Source organism: Setaria italica, chromosome III (assembly GCF_000263155.2).
Source record: "Setaria italica strain Yugu1 chromosome III, Setaria_italica_v2.0, whole genome shotgun sequence".
Lineage (NCBI taxonomy): Eukaryota > Viridiplantae > Streptophyta > Magnoliopsida > Poales > Poaceae > Setaria > Setaria italica.
In genome coordinates, this window is record NC_028452.1 from 44,352,609 (window position 1) to 44,372,087 (window position 19,479).

Here is a 19,479-nt window from a genome sequence, read left to right on the forward strand (position 1 = left end):
GCAGCCCATTACCAGCAGCATTTGGTGGTGAAGGAGGGGAGAGTGCTGTCCTAGCAAGGCCAGCAGGTGGGTTGCCGGGTGCGTGCGGAGATGGAGGAGGTAGCCCAAAGAATGGGATGAGGTTTCCATCAGCGTCCTTCTGACCATTGCGGTGCTAAACACGGATTGGCATGAGCTGCGCGATGCTCCCTCCATCCCCTATGCATCAATTCAAAGCTCACTAGGGATATCAAGCCAATAGTTCACTGCAATGAGCAGACGAAGCGAAGAGTAGTCATAACTGTCATCCATACATCTATGGGCCCACCAGAAGGTTTGGATAGTCCTAGAATATGGGGCTGTACACCGAGACGTGTCAGACATAGAGACTACGGTGCAGGACGGCGTGGTCTACGTGGAGGACAAGAACTAGTCAAGGATTAGGAAACTACTTGTAGCAATTAGAGTAGGACTCTCTAGTCGAATCCAACTAGTATTCTTGTAAACAACCAACCTATAACCCTACCCCCGGCAATATAAGGCGAGGTAGGGACCCCCTCCAAACAAGTTCAATCAATACAATCCAAGCAACACACAGGACGTAGGGTATTACGCAACATAAGCGGCTCGAATCTATCTAAATCGTGTGTTCGAGTTCACCTTCGAGTTCCTAACATTGGCGAGCCCCACGCATTAAACATTACCTCGGGTACCCCCTCAGTAGGTTGTTGGGTCTAAACACCGACAACTGGCGCACTAGGTCGGAGCTCTCGCTAAAGATCCACTGGCGAACTCGATGGCTCAAGTCATCATCAAGCCCACCGTTGCGTTCAAAGCGGACGCAATGTTCATCTTCGACTTCGGAGTTTGCGTTGAAGATGGCACTGGAAATTTCCATCGCCACATAGCGCCGGCCCTGGAGTAGAAGCAGTACGACATCAACCTTCATCGCCAAGCTTTGGAAGATTTCGTTGAGAAATTCAATGGAATTTTTGACCTCTTTTGAGGCTTGCGGGACGAGTCTGAGTACAACTCAACTTCTCCCACTAGTCGGATTGGTTCCCATGAGCTGGCGCTTAGGCCATCGTGCGAATCGGTCGATACAAGTCGATTCCTATTTGGACTCCAAAACTCGAGTACTGCCTACCAAGCTACCCTGTTCTGATCACAATCCAACTCAAATTTGATCGAGGACTTCTACTAGTACTCGGATCCAAACAAGCAGACTCCCTTATCAGGTCCGCAACAAGGCCTAGTTATCACATCCACTCCATAAGGCAGATTCGTCTACTGGCCTAACATGAAGCCACATGCTCTCACCAAGGATGATGAGTCATGCCTTGTCGCCTATCTCGACACTCTCCCATACTAGAAGGGAACCCCTCTGTCCCCCATCTACGAAGAAGACAGCTCTACAGAGGTCATCACATCAAGTTCGGGTAGTTTCTCTCCTATGCGGGAACCCCTCGCCATCATTGCTGCACAAGAAAGTGACGGTGAAGAACTGCCAGAAAGGAATCCACGACGTGGATGTCACCCAAATGACGTCTCATAGGATGAGCTCACCGCCAACATAGAAGGAGAAGAAACTGAAGCTCAAAGGAATCAATGGCGAGCAAGAAACGCTGCAAGGGTAGAGCATCGCCGCCGCCTTGCATCCGACCTACCCATCATGAACTTGGATCACGCGTTTGAAGCAGTTCAATCGCAATTACACTATACCCCTCTCACCACCATCGCATCTATTGACCTGATTACTCGGGCAATGCCACAAGACAAGTACATCAGGCAACTAGGTAAGTTGGCGAAGTGTGCATACGAGCAACTTGACCAACAAAGTCCGATACACTCAGTTTGACACACCTCATCCCATCATGGCAGTAGCGGCAGGCAACCAAGTCGCAATGAAGGTGCCAGACCTAGTCACAATGAGCGTGCCGAAAATGAGGCTCCCAGAATTGAAGGTCCCAGACTGAGTCAAGCCAGAGCAGAGGGTAGTTGGGTGAAACCCTCGGGAGGCCGTGGCCACTGTGGGCCCATCCAGAGCCTGAACACCCAGTACATGACCTCCGTGACAAGATCAACAACAGCCGCAACGCCTGTACAATCATTGAAGGGTGCCTCCGTGAGCGCGAACAAGAAGTCAAGTACTAGGGAGAAGATTCTAATGGGTTTCCCACCTTCTCAAAATGAGTACAAAATCCGCTCCTACCCGACAAGTTTAAACCTCCGGGTATCACCAAGTATGATGGCAAGCAGTACCTAGTCCAATGGTTGCGGTGCTACTCGTTGTCAATGCAGGCGGTGGGAGGAAATGACGACACTAAAGTCATCTACTTCCCCATCTGCATGGAGGTAGTACCACTCACATGGCTCGAATCTCTAGAAAGGAACTCCATCGACACATGGAGTTACTTGAAGGCGGTATTCATAAACAACTTCGCAGGGGCAATGCAGTGTCCTGGTATAGGATTGACTTGTCTCAAGTCAAACAGTAACAAGGTGAGACCTTGCGCAGCTATCTACACCATTTCTTCGACAAGAAGGCCACTATCATAGATATCACAGAGCGGGACACCGTAGATTGCTTCCAGAACGGTATCTATGACCGCTAGATGTTTCAAGATTTTTGCAGGTGTTGACGCAAAATCCTGGCGGTGGTGGATCCTGCATCAGCACATGAGGACCTGGGAGATCTGCTTAACTCCAGTGCAGAATCCAAATCGGCGCGCGTGGTGTGCGCGGGCGTGCCAGTCAGTTTGACCATTCAACTGACAAGGAGATGATAATTCTCTAGAAGTTCAATGGAGTCGGCCGATCGGGCCGATTTATATAATTTACAATAACCATCAGCCATACGGCCGACAGGAAACACGATGCTATTGAGTTGTTGCTCCACCATAACTAGAGCCACAAGCCGATGAGATCTAAACTAACATCACCACCAATATCTCTAGGTGAAACCACAGCGATGCGCCCGGTAGTTGCAGTCTAGAAATATTTAGCAGGACATTAATCTGAACCCCGCTAGCCGATGATCCAATCACAATGGAACTTACTCCCAACAGCACTCGAAGGGGTAACCAAGATTAAGATGCAACAGGCTATTAAAAATAGATCTATCGTCTATTCCGACAGAATTAATAATAATTAATATGTCGTAAACGGCAAGACGATAGAACAGATAAATATCAGCCGATGCAAGCTTAATCAAGGCGGGATAACCGGTGAATACCGTAGATCGAGACAGAAGCGATGCGCCGTAAGTCAAAGATCCAAGATATTCGATAACCGGTAGATGAAAATAGACGAAACCACAGCGATGCGCCCAGTGGTTAAAGCCTAGAACACCTGGTGACGGAACTTTGCAGCTCACCGGAGATCGAGGTCGATGCAGCCCAGCTTGCTAGAAGGAACTCGTCGAGAAGCTACATTACTCCTAATGCAATGGCGTGAAGCCGGAAAGGTAAATAAAAGATAAATGTGTTGTATATTGATCGTGTGATGATTTTTTACAATGGCCACGTCCCTTTATATTTATAGGACGGACGTTACATAATTGGCATCTAACCACGCACAAGGCAAGTCACGTACACAATCTTTTCTAATAAAAAACTCTATCTCTAACTAACCCAACTCTATCTCTAAAATATTTTATTCTATGAAACAAACTCCCGTACAACCTCCCGTACATGCACAGATCAGCATGCATAATTATTCTGGAAGCCTCCCACGCATGGCATGCAAAGTGCACCAGAATCCATGTTGTATATTCTAATCATTTTTATCCATACGTCCTGGCCTTTCCTTTATATCATCCTTGCCTCTCCTTGCCGATCAATCCAATGAAGCCGATTTGGACTCCGTGCCCATGTGCATGCATGCTTGCTTCTTATTGTTGTACGTGACTCCGATTATCTCGTACTCTGAATTTATAGGATTGGTCAAAATCCGGTGTCAACACAGGCCCCCCAGTTTCGGAGTATGAATGCTTCATGTTCCGAAACTAATTATAGAAGTCTGATACTTGTCTTCAGAGCTAATGACGTCTGATTGCAATATCCAAAGCCACGTTGACTCCTCTTCAAATATAAAGAACACCATCGGCATTGCCAGCAGTAGAAACAACAATTTAGTCTGTTGACACCAAAACTTGGTGCAGTAACCAGCAAGCTTTTGTTGTCAACACAGGCCCCCCAGTTTCGAAGTATGAATATTTCATGCTTCGAAATTAATATCCAATATATTTTATAAGCAGCCGATACTATCTTGCTTGAACCAATCAGCCAAATTTTTTTTATTGGCCAAGCAATCAATCGGCCGAAGCAATCAGCTGATGCTTTTTGCCAAGCAGTCAATCGGCCGGTGGCCGATGCATTTTTTTTAATTAGCCGTACAACTTTCAATCGGCTGATGCAATTTCCAATCGGCCGATGCAGTTTTTTTTTTTAATCAGCTGATACAGCTTTCAATCGGCCGATCCAATTTTCTAATCGGCCGATGCTTTTTTCAGCCGATACTCTTTGTAGTCAGCGGCCCATACTTTTATATCAGCCGATACTTTTTTCTAGAGCCATCACGTGATCAGCATGTAAATTACTATTTCCGTCGGTTGTCAGGCGAGACTTCTGCATCGGCCATTCCATCGGCTATTCAAGTCAGCCTTTTTTTTTTTTAAGCCGATTCACTCCATGGGCTGTCCTGAGAATACTTTGGCCACTAGTCTACACGTTGATAGTCCAGGCAACGAAGGATTATTTTTTTTTTAAAGCCGATTCACTCCATGGGCTGTCCTGAGAATACTTTGGCCACTAGTCTACACGTTGATAGTCCAGGCAACGAAGGATTATTTTGAGCCTTGAAAAGGTATGTACCTTGCAAAAACTTCACCTTCACTGCCTAATCATTCATCGGCTGAAAAATCTTCCATCTCTCCCATCAGCTGTGGGAGAATATTAAATAGGCAGCCGATGCTTGAGCAGCCGATTCAACTTCCCTTTTTATCTAAATCGGCAGATGCACTTTTTCAATTAGCCGATACCCTTTTCTTTTTATATATCCCAATCGCCGATGTATTTAATTAGCCGATGTTTCCCTTATCTCAATCGGCCGATGCATCTTTTGAACCAGTCAGCCGATACTTTCCTTATTTCAATCGGCCGATGTATATATACATATATTTTAATCAGCCGATACAACTTTTGATCGGCCGATCCAATTTTCAATCGGCCGATTTTTTTATCAATAAGGAGACGCACGAATGGCCGATGCCCCTCTCTTTTCTTTTTCTTCAATCGGCAATACCAATTTTCCGTCGGCCGATGCCACTTTTATTTTCTTCCAATTCCAACTGGCTGACGCTAATCGGTCGATGCCTTTCTCTACAATCGGCCGTTGTATATATATATATTTTTTAACCAATCCGCCGATGCTTCTCTTCAATCGGCCGATGAACTCGATACAGCTGCCGAATATACTCTTTTTATCTGAATAAACATGTGAGTCTTATAACCGTGTCCCACCGGGCGTGCCAAAATGTGTTGACGCAAAATCCTGGCGGTGGTGGACCCTGCATCAGCACATGAGGACCTGGGAGATCTGCTTAACTCCAGTGCAGAATCCAAATCGGCGCGCGTGGTGTGCGCGGACGTGCCAGTCAGTTTGACCATTCAACTGACAAGGAGATGATAGTTATTGTGAAGTCCGAGGCAACCGGCCGATCAGGCCGATATAATCTTGGCACAGTAGCGATAATGGTGCAACAAAATAAATCATGACAAATATATCGGATGTGAAGCCGATTCCAGTACCTTGATGAATGTCAGTGATTCATCGGCCATCCAGCCGATTTAATATAATTTACAATAAATATTGGCCAGACGGCCGATAGAAAACAGGATGCTGTTGAGTTGTTGCCCCACCATAGCTAGAGCCACAAGCCGATGAGATCTAAACTAACGTCACCACCAATATCTCTAGGTGAAACCACAGCGATGCGCCCGATAGTTGCAGTCTAGAAATATTTAGCAGGACATTAATCTGAACCCCGCTAGCCGATGATCCAATCACAACGGAACTTACTCCCAACAACACTCGAAGGATGGCCAAGATCAAGATGCAACAGGCTATTAAAAATAGATCTATCGTCTATTCCGACAGAATTAATAATAATTAATATGTCGTAAATGGCAAGACGATAGAACAGATAAATATCAGCCGATGCAAGCTTAATCAAGGCGGGATAACTGGTGAATACCGTAGATCGAGACAGAAGCGATGCGCCGTAAGTCAAAGATCCAAGATACTCGATAACTGGTAGATGAAACTAGACGAAACCACAGCGATGCGCCCGGTGGTTAAAGCCTAGAACACCTGGTGACGGAACTTGCAGCTCGCCGGAGATCGAGGTCGATGCAGCCCAGCTTGCTAGAAGGAACTCGTCGAGAAGCTACATTACTCCTAATGCAATGGCGTGAAGCCGGAAAGGTAAATAAAAGATAAATGTGTTGTATATTGATATCCAATCTCTCAAGATCATGATACAAGCTTGGGCGGATGAAGAAGACAAAGCGATCAAGCGGTTCGAGTCTAGTCGTAACATAGGCCAAAACAATAACAATCAGAGTAATGGCCAATGCAACAACAAGAACCATAACGATCTGCCCAATAATGACAACAGAGGCAACTACTTGGGTGGTTAAAATTGCAAAAGAAAGCCAGACAACACTGTCATGGCGATGTCTCAATCTTCCAAAAAAGACGGCAGGAATCAAGAAAGGACTTCGTTCAAAGAGCTCCTGAAAAAGCGGTGCCCGTGGCACCAACACTCTAAGCACTCTGCTATGGATTGCTATAGCCTACGCAGAGTCCTGAAAGATCTACCGTAACCTTCTGGAGCAAAAGACAAGTGCAAGGCTAAAGAAGACGAAGACGATGACGACAGCGATAAATTCTAGAACCTGTCCAACACCGTCAAAGTCATCTTCGGTGGAACATTGGGTACTACCACCAAGCAGTCCCATAAACTAGCCCTCTGGGAGATTATGTCCATTGAACCAGCAATGCCTACATTCCTCAAGTGGTTCGAGGTGTCAATCACCTTCTCCAGGAAGGATCAGTGGACTAGTTTCTCAGACTTGAGATGCTACCCTCTTGTCCTGGATCCAGTAGTCGCAGGCTCTCGACTCACCAAAGTACTCTTCGACGGCGGTAGTGGTCTCAACATACTCTTCGCGAAGACTTTGAGGAAGATGGGCCTCGACGTTAACGATATGCTCACCCCGACGAACTCTCCATTCTACAGGATTGTCCCGGGCAACGCGGCTGTACCCCTTGGTCAGGTGGTTTTGCCAGTTACCTTTGGAACCAAGGAACATGCTATCCTCGGAAGACCCACCTTGCACAAATTCATGGCCATCCCGCATTACGTGTACCTAGTACTCAAAATGCTGGGACCCAAGGGAGTACTCTCCCTGCGCGGAGACTTGAAGAGATCATACGATTGCGACACAGAAGATGTGGAGTTAGCAGCGACTACTCAAGGGCCAAATTCGATGATGCAAGTCTTCGCTGCCTCTAAGAAACTATCCCCAACAAAGCTCAAAATTCCAGAGAATAAGTCGGGGGCAACCAAAGTCGAGCCGACAAGTGAAGTTGATATCAAAGCCATTGACCTTGAGACTAGCGATAGCTCCAAGATAGCCCTAATTGGCTCAGGGCTGGACCCCAAATAGGAAGATGCGCTCGTCAGCTTCCTCCGGGCCAACCGAGACATCTTTGCATGGAAGCCATCAGATATGCCTGGGGTGCCTAGGGAGCTAATCGAGCACTCACTAAATGTGGATCCCAAAGCTATGCCAAACGACAAGGACTACGCCGATTCACCCAAGACAGAAGAGAAACAATCAAAAAAGAGTTGGCCAAACTACTCGCGGCTAACTTCATAAAAGAAGTCTATCATCCAAAGTGGCTGGCCAATCCTATCTTGTACCGAAAGAAAAATAACAACGAGTGGAGGATATGTGTCGACTACACGGATCTCAACAAGCAATGTCCAAAGGATCCCTTTAGGCTCCCTAGGATTGATCAAGTCATCAACTCGACGGTTGGATGTGCTCTACTATGTTTCCTTAATTGCTATTTGGGGTATCACCAGATAGCTCTCAAGGAAGAAGACCAAATCAAAACCGTGTTCATCACCCCGTATGGAGCTTTCTACTACACTACAATGTCCTTCAGGTTGAAGAATGCAGGCGTCACTTATCAACGGGCCATCCAGGAATGTTTCAAGAAACAACTACACCGCAACGTTGAAGCGTACGTGGATGACATGGTCGTAAAGACTATAAATCCCGTCGACTTGATTGCGGATCTTGAAGAAACTTTTGCAAGATTGCGAGAGTTCCAGTGGAAGCTGAACCCAACAAAGTGTGTGTTCGGTGTATCATCCAGAAAACTACTCGGGTTTATCATCAGTCATCGAGGAATAGAGGCTAACCCCAAGAAGCTCGCTGCCATCACCAACTTCCACTCTCCATCGTGCATCAAGGAGGCGGATCTCAATAGATTCATCTCAAGGCTTAGAGAACGGGGACTACCCTTCTTCAAACTAATCAAGCGGAAAGACAACATCTAGTGGACCAAGGAGGCGGAACAAGCCCTTCAACAGTTGAAGGACTTCTTATCAAAGCCACCGGTCCTCCCAGCACCTACTCCCAATGAAGACTTGCTGCTTCATATCACCACGACTACTAATGTTGTTAGCACCACGATCGTGGTTGAAAAGCTAGAACCAGGCCATGTATACAAAGTACAAATGCCCATCTACTTTATCGGTGAGGTGTTGTCGGATTCCAAATCCTGGTATCCCACCAGTTCAAAAGCTGCTATATGCAATACTACTCACCTCGTAGAAGCTACGACACTATTTCCAGGAACACAACAACTTCGTCATCACAGATTTCCCCTTGGGCGAAATCCTTCACAATCGAGATGCAACAGGAAGAATCTCCAAGTGGGTGGTTGAACTCAGAGCCCTGAACCTAGAATTCAAGTGAAGGACTGCCATCAAGTCGCAATGACTAGTTGATTTCATGGCCGAGTGGTGGGAAAATCAAATACCAAAGCCGGCAGAACGCCCAGAGCATTGGGTCATATATTTTGATGGGTCTCTCAAACTCGAGGGCGCCCGCGTAGGAGTACTCTTAATCTCTCCCAAAGGTGAACAACTCAAATACATTCTAAAAAAATCTTCTGGGAGGTGTCCAACAATGAAGCCGAATACAAAGCGTTTCTACACGGGCTTCGCTTGGCAGTCTCGCTGGGAATCAAACAGTTGTTAGTCTACGGCGACTCACTCGTGGTCATCAATCAAGTCAACGACGAGTGGGATCGCCACAAAGACAACATGGATCTGTACTGCTTGGAGGTTCACAAACTAGAGAAGAAGTTCTCTGGTCTAGAGTTCCATCACGTGGCTCGTGATAACAATGTAGTTGCAGACATCTTTTCCAAGCTTGGTTCTACTCGTGCTTAAGTTACAGTTGGGGGTTTCATCCATGAACTACACAAGCCATCCATAACGGAGCCAGCACCTTCAAAACCACCGATCGAGGCCACAATATGCCAAGTCGGGAGGTTATGATGATTGATGTAGACTGGAGAAACCCCTTCATTGACTACATTAAGGAGCACAAGTTACCTCCAGACAAGACAGAAGCTAAGCAAGTCTCACGGTGCGGCAAAAATTATGTTCTAGTTGGGGACAAACTTTATAGATGAGGCACATCATCAGGAGTACTCATGAAGTGCGTCTCATGGCAAGATAGCAAGGAGATATTGGAGGAGATCCACAAGGGCATCTGTGGCAACCACGCATCCTCAAGAATGATAGTGGGCAAGGCTTTTAGAGTGGGATTCTATTGGCCTACAACTCTCGCTGACGCTGAACAACTAGATCACCGATGCCAAGGGTGTCAATTTTTCACCAAGAAATAACACGTCCCTGCCTACAAGCTGATCACCATACCACCCTCTTGGCCCTTCGCTTGCTAGGGGCTAGACATGATTGGCCCTCTGCCTACGGTGCCTGGGGGCTTCAACCAAGTACTCGTGACGATCGACAAGTTCACCAAGTGGATTGAGGTAAAGCCAGTGACCTACTCGAAGGTAGATAGAGTACTCGACTTCCTCGATGAGATCATCCATCGCTATGGTTTCCCCAACTACATCATCACATACTTAGGTTCCAATTTCAACAACCACGAGTTCTGGGAGTACTGCGAGAACAATAGGATCGATGTCCGGTACATCTCTATCGCTCATCCGTGGGCCAATGGCCAGGTTGAGCACGCCAATGGGATGTTACTAGAGGCTCTCAAGAAAAGACTACACAACATTGGCAACACCAAAGGAGGCAAGTGGCTCAAGGAGCTACCCAACGTCCTCTAGGGGCTTCGCACCCAGCCATGCAAGCGTACTGGGTACTTACCCTACTTCATGGTCTATGGATCAGAAGCCGTCCTCCCCGCCGACATCATGTGGAAATCTCCAGTAGTCAAGCAGTACGAGGAGGGCGCGGCAGAAGGAACAAGGCGTCTAGACTTAGACAGCCTTGAAGAAGCTCGCTGTGCAGCACTCATCCAGTCAGCAAGATACCTTGAAGAAATTCACCACTATCATGATCGCAACGTCAAAGAACGTTCGTTCAACACAAGCGAGTACATGGTCCTCAAGCATATTCAAGACACTAAGGGATTGCACAAGCTGAATTCACCATGGGAGGGTCATTTCATCATCTCCAAGGTCACTGGATCTGGGTTGTACAGGCTCCAAACTCTCTCTGGCGAAGAAGTCAACAACTCATGGAACATCGAGCACTTGTGTCGATTCTACCCGTAGTTTACATACTCATGTAAATTGGCTATCAGTCTTAGTTATACAATTACAATTTAATAAAGCAGATTTATTTCTTGTCGTAAAATGACTAGTCTCTAACAGATTGTGACTTACAAAAACAAGATCACTGAGCTATTCAGCTCCTCGGGTACTACCACCCAGCTCACAGCTGGTAGTCACAAGCCTGCACAGAATATTCTCGAGTTCTTCAACATGTTGGACAGAACTGTCCACACGCAGCTTGTAATAACAAGTCAGCATACATATCTTTTGGGTTATTCAAACTCATTGGACAAGTAGTGACTCACAAAAGCAAGCTTGCACACAAAAAAAAAGAGCTAGTCAGCTCCTTGGACAAGTCTGTCCATTGACGGTCTTCGTAGAAGAAGTCGTCAGTAACTTGGAAGTTATATATACTACCCAAGATCTTATCTAGACAAGTCTGTCTAGTCGCAACTTGTAATAACAAGTTTGTAGTTCTGGATCTTTGGAGCACAACACCCGAACAACCTAGAGAGGTTGCAGAGGTAGGCTCCAGTTGATGAAGTTCTAAAGAGTCTACTCGCTTAAAGAGGCTGACTATCCAAATACCCTAGTACTTGTGCTTCACTGAAAGGGGTTACATCCTAGAAGTAATCTACACTGTGTATCTGAAGAGGCTCACAAGAGTAGCCTTATGAGCAAATACTCACGACTACCGTACGAGCAACTATCAGGGTGGTTTGGGAGATGCACTAAAAACAAACAAGTCGACAGCAATAAAATTTGTGACAAGACTTCAAATAATTTACATTTCATTCATGATATGTTTATATTATAATGATTTCATGTTTTTTACATAACGACTACTCAAGGTCTATCTGACCAGCTACCTCCTTGGCAATAGGAGCCACCTCATGCAGGTACTCTTGAAACTGCTCATCAGAGCAGTCTTGCACAATCCCCTCCGCAACTGGAGCAAGGTCTGCTTGTGGGTAGAAGTATTTCACAATAGCAAGTAGCTACTTCGAGATGGACTCTGCCATCTTCTAGATGTACCTAGTGATCTTTGCAAGGACTTCCTTGAGTATCTCTGCTAAAGGGCAGGGATCCACGCCTTCCATCGGGGGCTCCACCATATCAGCAATGGGCTGAGCGGATTCTGATAGCTCCTTCAGAGCAAGCTTGGTTGCTGCCAACTTAGGGTCTGTTTGGTAGAGCTCCACGTAGCTCCAGATCCTCAAAAATAGCTTCGCTCCCAGTTTTTCCAGCCAAACGGTCCAGCTCCGTGAAATCCAGATCCGCAAAAAACTCAGATCTAGCTCCCAGATCCACTAAATCCACGGAGCACCTCAGGGGGTGCTCTCAAAACACTGGTTTTGTAACCTCTCGTGGAGTTATGGAAATTACCCACCAATGCCATCGATTACACCCCGTATCGGTACGCTTATTTTTCTTCTTTCTGCCGCCGTCCCGTTTTTTCCCGTGCGCGAAGATTCTTCTCCTACGCCGTTCTTCTCCCTGTTTGGCGCGGCCATTCCTGGCGGGCGCCTGCAGCATGGCCATCGGCGAGTTCGTCTCCGTCTACTCCCAGCGCGACATTGAGCTGGCCCAGCTGGACCGCGACGGCAAGCGCGGCGGTGAGGAGAAGGCGCTCCCGAGCCCCGTCTAGGCCGTCGTCGCGTCCGCGCTCACCTTCTCCATCGATGCGCTCGTGCCGCTGCTGGCCGCAGGCTTCAACCACGACTAGAGGCTCCGCATCGGCGGTGCCATCACGCTGGCCACTGCCACGCTCACCGCGTTCGGCTGCGTTGGCGCCGTGCTGGGCCGCACCCCCGTCGCAAGGTCCTGCGCGCGGGTGGTGATCGGCGGCTGGGCCATCATGGGAGTCACCTACAGCCTCATGAGGCTCTTCAAAGCAAGCGGCATATGATCTGATGATGTTGACCTCCATAGATCATCCAACAACACACCACACTCTTCTCGTGTGTCGTCGTTGCTTTGCTTTTTATTATTTCGTTTCGTACATGCATCCATCTCCTAACCATACACTAGCTATATGATAGATGCACACGCGACTCATATCGATGATGCATCATCCATCCCTAGCTGCTACCTAGCTAGCTAGTTGCATCTATGTATGCTATCTGCTGCTGTTGAGTATCGATCGAAAATCTCTATTTCTGGGAAACACCACGTGAAGAAATGTTTCCCACGTGAAGAGAAAAAAATAAGAAAAAAAGGAAACCACCAAGGGCATTAGTGGACAATCCAACCAAAGATTCTATTTCTAGATCCGGAGGTGTTGTCTCAACCAAACACTTTTCCTCAGCTCCATGGTGAGAGCATAGATCCACGCTGGAGCTGCTCTATGGTAGAGTTGCTGTTTTTGAGGATCTGGAGCTGCGTGGAGCTCTGCCAAACAGGCCCTTAGCCTCGCACTCTTGGAGGGTCATCATGGCATTCACCAGATCGACTTCTCCATCCATGCGCATTTTCCGCTCTTTCTCCAACCGGTGCTCAAGGGTCTCGTACAGAACAGACAGCTTGTCATATTGCTCCGTTACTTTGTAGTATGAGTTCATCCAATCTATAACGCAGCTTTGGAGATCATCTTTCTCTTTCTTGAGCGCTACAGAGAACAAAACAAAGAGCAACTCAGAATCATCAAGTGCAAATCAGTACTCAAAGACTAGCGGGGGATGACAAGTTACCTTCCAACTGATTCTTCAATGACTTGTTGCGCCTCCGGATGTGGTCCTTCTCCTCCGCGGCTTTCTGGACGAGGTTACGGTACTCGGCAGCTTGGCCATCGTAGTTCATGAATAGCCAAGAGGAGTACTGTTGCTCTTTTTCTAGCTCCTATTCAAGCGCTTGAGCCCACATGATGGTGTCCTCATAGCCTTGGATCATATGTGAATTCCGGCGAGAGTGCTCGATCAACTTTTGCAGAAATAGAGCAAGTACACGTATAAGTAACGAGTGCCAATCTCAAGATGAAGACAAATGTAGAAGAGAAACATACCATTGTGTGTTCGCCTACTCGGCGGTGCATCTCCATAACCATGGCCTCCATCTCTATGGTGGTCAAAGGGTCTGCCAGGAGTTGGATATCCTCCAAGTTCACCCCTTTAGCTATCCAAGGTTCCTCATGCTCTTCAGCATTTGGTGCACCAAGAGGAACCAGTGCCCGGCTAGTTCATGGATCGGCTTCCAAAGATGCAAGGGAGGTCGCGCCCTGACTAGTCGATGGTCCCACTTCAGATGGCGGGATGGTAGCCAAATGGTAGCCAATACTTGTAGAGCACCAACAGCTCCAACCTCCACTTCTAGCTTGGGGCTTACAAGCGTAGCCTCAGTCCCAAAAGTAGTCTCTGTTGCAGCCTTGGTCTCCGCCTTTGGCTCGAGGGCTTCCAATATAGCCACCACAGCAGAAGAAGTCACCACGACGGGCTCGGCTACTGGTAACTTGGGAGCTGGCACTACAACGATGTTAAGTGTTGCAATAACATCATGCATAAGCACAACGACTAGGGATACAACACCTAGAGCTATTTCTGGTGCCGGCTGCTCTATTGGCGGTGAAATTAAAGGCGCCGGGATGAGTTCTTGGGCTGATTGGCTGCTGCCATCAGCTTCAGACTTTGGGCATGGACCTCCAATGTCCACGCTGGCAAATTTCCTAAAAGAGACAAGCGTCAAGGTACAATACAAGGCACAGACAGGTAACAATCAGTACTCGAGTACTTACTTTGCACATCGCCTTATCTTCAAGGAGGGCTCTCCCCCCAGGCACAGGGACTTGACGGTGGGGGGCGGCTTCTTTGGCGTGGCTGCTGGATCGTAGCTTGATCCTTGCCAGCCTTAGCCGTCGTCTCCACCTCTTGGGTAGTCCATGCATTGGCGGGGTTGGCCCTAGTGATAGGAGGTTCCTCATCATCTTCCAACTCAAGGACCTCCTTGACCGCCGGTAGCTCCTGCTGCACAACTTTGGTAGTCGTCTCCTCTGCCTCTGTCTCCTCCTCGACTACCTGCAATCCTCCAAATGTCATAACTAAGCAGACATGGGGGTAAGGGAAACAACTTACAAGTACACAATCATCAGGATCTTGTCCTTCTTCAAATGTGATTACCAGAGGTGGGACTTCATCGGTGGTGGGCGGCTTCTTCGCCACACATTTCACGGTGATAGTGTGCCTCGTCTTCGGTGGTGGCGCTAGTCCGACTTCCAAGTCATCTCTAGCTTCTCACTTGGATGTCCCAGAAGATGACCCCACCATGTCTGTTGGTCAGGGCTTGACAACATACTTCTCCGCAGCCTTTGAATCAGAGCTGTTGAATGAAGAAAATCCTTCTGACTCCTCTTCCTACTCCTCTTCAATCGCTTTCAGTACAGCTGCAATTGTTTGTACACGTGGAGCAGTGTCAAAGCCATCCGACCCGGGTGGAGGAGGGGTGAAGCAAAATAAGTGAAGTTCTTCCTGCAAAAGTAGACAAGTCAGTACTTTGACAAGTATCAAAATTAGTACTCGGGGACTAAGGCCACGGGTACTTACACTATTTGGCAGGTTGACAGCGCAATGCTCTCGCATGATCGTCGGGATCACCCTAGCGTGCTTGAAGAGGCGCCTCTATCGCGCCATCACCTCATCCACGGACAAGTCATCCGACATCATCCGTGATGGGTCATTCGGGCCCGAGTAATCATAACCCCAGGTGCAGCACAGCTGAAGGGGTTAGACTTGCCTCCTCATGAAACTGAAGGCCACGACTATCCCAGTTAGTCCTGCCTTCTTGAGCGTAGTGATCTTCTCCAGCAGCTCTGGTAGCTGAAAGCTATCCGCATGGCTCGGCTTGTCCAACCAGCGATTGTTCCAGACTAGTCGGTGGCCGGTCATCTTGAGTAGTCGGGGCTCATGATTCCCAATGTAGAATCACCGCTCCTTCCACCCAGAGTAGGAGTCTATCAGTTCATAATGCAAGTACAAGCCTTTCACTTGTTCCCACGGTTGGATTCATGCCTCCCCCCATGACTACTTCTGTATGGTCCATTCTAGGCTGGGACTTCACTATGAAGAACTTCCAAAAGAGCTGGCAGTGTGGCTGAAATCCAAGAAAGGCCTTGCACAAATGCACAAAGATGGCTACGTGCAGAATCGAGTTGGGGTTGAGGTGGAATAAATCCAACTTGTGGTAACTCAGTAGCCCACGGAAGAAATCAGATGTCGGGAGAGCCAAACCTCGCTCAATGAAGTGTGCAAAGATAACTGTCTCATGGGTGTAGCTCTCCATAGGCCACGGGTTGCCATAGGCTACCCTCCAGGTGATGAAGTCCTGCTCCTGGAGAAGATTGGCATCCACCACTGCCTGGATGTCCGCCTCCTTCATCTCGAACTTCTTACAGGCGCAGGCTTGATTTGGCGGAGCCATCTGGTCTGTCTTGCCATACTTGGGCACCAGCAACTGAATCTCCTTCTTCTTCTTAGCCTTCCTCTTCTTGCTCTCTACTACCTTGCTGGAGGTCGCTTTCTTTCCATTCGTGTTATCACGAGGGTCTTCTTGCGCATACACTCGGGGGCTAAACGGTGGGGGACGGTGGCGCTCAAGCTCAAAATTAGGTGAGTGGCAGCGCTAGGGATACAGTATGGAAGATGAACGAGCAGAATGGCTGGGGTGAAATGGAAGGGATAAATTGCTCCATTATTTATAACCGCAGCACAATTAAAACAGAGGTGAGATTAACAAGAATATTCCATTTTTAAATGCCCGTAGTTATCGCTTGACAGTTTTCAATTTTTTTGGAAAGAGATAAGGTTACTGTTGGCGAACGATCACGTTGACTAGTGGTTGACCCTTATACCCAAAACTAATCGTGTAACAGCTCGAGGGCTACATGCCCATCAGCTAAAAAGTTTTTTCTTTTGGGTTTTAAGGTAAAGGAGATGTGAAATTACAGGATTGACCCTCAGCCTGATTCTTCAATTCAACCTAAGGCTTGGGGGCTACTCCATATGGAGTGTGATTTTCATCGCACTTTCATATAAGATTCAACATTAAAGATTTGAGACCAAGTTAAATAAGGCTTGAGCACATTCTAGCTGCATGGCAGTACCCGTGTTCCTTCGAAGACTCAATCCGATAGAGTACTCAAAAGAGCACCACAAACTAGTCAGAGACATCTATAGAAGTACTCGGGACTGCTACATTTGACTAAAAAGTACTCGGGGGCTTGTCATCCATACCTCTATAGGCCCACCAGAAGGTTTGACAGTCCTACAATACGAGGTTGTACACCGAGACATGTCAGACATGGAGACTACGGTGCAGGACGGCGTGGTCTACGTGATGGACAAGAACTAGTCGAGGATTAGAAAACTACTCGTAGCAATTAGAGTAGGACTCTCTAGTCAAATTTGACTAGTATTCTTGTAAACAACCGACATGTAACCCTTCCCCGGCAATATAAGGTGAGGCAGGGATCCTTCAAACAAGTTCAATCAATACAATCCAACCAATACATAGGAAGTAGATTATTATACGATATAAGCAGCTCAAACCTGTCTAAATTGTGTGTTCGAGTTCACCTTTGAGTTCTTGATCTCAACGTGCCCCACGCATAAAACACTACCTCGGGTACCCCCTCAGTAGGTTGCCAGGTCTAAACACTGACAATAACTAGTGAGGCACACTGGGTCGATCTCAAGTAGGTTGCAAAACCCTCAGAAGCTGTTGTAGATGTGTTTTTCCGTCCAATGTTCCGAAGGATAGTCCTATACCGCAATGTACGCCAACCACTCCCTTTCCCGGAAGATACAATTCGACGTCTCTTTCCGGCGTTCCAGCTCCAGCATGATGTTGTCCTGGATGGGTGAGGCGCTGGGCGGTGGAGAACGCCTTCCCGGCAAGGAGGGTGGCGACGGGGAGAGTGGCAGCGAGTCAACAGGCACCTTTCTGCGGCTCGAGTGGACATGGATGTCCACAGATCTGGGGATGAGTGGTGGTGGAGTAGCAGCGGCCGCCAGGGCCTCCGGTTGAGGTGAGCTTGGTGAGCAGGGAAAAACAATACCCGCCTTCAGAGCCGACACAGGAGTGGCGACACCACAGGGGAGCTCGAAATCCGACATCATGGAGCTCGAGGAGGCCAGCATGGCAAGTGGGTCAAACGCCGCAGGGAGTGCAATGTGCATGGGCGTAGGTGGTGGTGGGGTTGTTGTTGGTGGCGGCGGCAAGGTGAAGCGAGGCGTGTATGAAACTGCGTGGATGGCGAGGCGGATGGTGGGGTTGGGGACGGTGGGGCAATGATGCCAGGGGATGAACACCCTAGCTATCGGCATCTTGCACTCGCGAAACCGGTGGCCGCTGCCGCGGCAGTTTCGGAAGCGGATAGGGTCACGGCAGGAGCACACTTGATGGTTGGTGGTGAGGCAGCAAAAGCAGCCGGTAGTGGTGGTAATGGGAGGGTTGCGGCGCGCTAGGGTTTTCTATGGTTTTGCTGGGGTTAGGAGAGCCTGGAAGTACGGGGTGTTGGGTGGTTGGGTAGCATTGAGTGTCGTTGTGCCTGTCTAGCTGGGAGGGGGCGTGCTGGTAGCAGGTCGACACACATTCGCTGCCTCGGGAGGGGGCACAACGCGAGCGCAGGCAGCTGAGCTGTGCAAATCCGTAGAGATCTTTCGTTTTGAACCGTTTGCAAGAGTAAAACCAAAGCTGCCACCTCAAGCCGGACACTTCCCCGTGTTGGAAAATGTAGCAGCATTGAAGCTTGTTTCTTCAGATTGGTGCGGAGTAACTGATGGTTGGTGAGGGCCCATGATCCCGTCCTCTAACGCTCCGGCAGCCCTCTCCACCGTCGCCATGGACGGGTGAAGCCAAAGCTTAGAGGCGCCCATGCACAGAGGACTCCGAACGAGGAGAGCGTTTGCCACATTCCGCTAGACCGAATGCGCATGACGTACAGGCGACCCGGATGAATGGTGAGGAGGAAATTGAGCATGTACTGCACAAAAGAGGAATCGTAGTGCGGAGCAATGGTTGCAGGGGTGATCCAGATGAAGATGGGAGGGGTGGGTGCGATTTCACCTGGGACGACGGTGGTGTGGAAGTCAAGGAGGAAACGAGCTCGAAGTTGTTCTCCAGGCGTGGTTAGGGCTGCGTTCCTCAGTGGCGCGCCGCCACCTCTCCAGGCCCAAAAACGGGTCCAAGCATGCGGCGCTGGTGGAGGAGCAGGATGTGGTGCTGGTGGTGTGTTTTGGCTGTCTATCACTGGGCAGGGGTCGACAGCGGTGAGGTCAGGGGTCCGGCTCGTCGTCACCCAGGCGCTCACAAGACGGGAGCGCCATCCTTGCTGTGCCCCCCTCACCAACGGCTTCGCGGAGGAGAAGATTGTCAGCTTGCCTACTCCAGACAAAAATAAGTCCCTCAATGACATCTCTCAAACAAACTGTCAAACAGATACAAGTAAACTTTCAGTTAGAATGATTTCTATAGTGCTGTCATCTTCTCTAAAGAATATATAGATGCATGAGGGTACAGTTCAACATTGTGCTTAATTATGATTTTTACCTTGTGCTTCACACAACACTGTTTCTATATGCCTTAGATAAATTCATGATGCGCCGACACCTATGA

General features: G+C 48.3%; 1 pseudogene; it reads left to right on the plus strand.

Moving 5' to 3' along the window:
- The first annotated feature begins 1,744 nt into the window (after positions 1-1,744).
- LOC101774979 lies at positions 1,745-12,787 on the plus strand (annotated as a pseudogene).
- Positions 12,788-19,479: the final 6,692 nt, after the last annotated feature.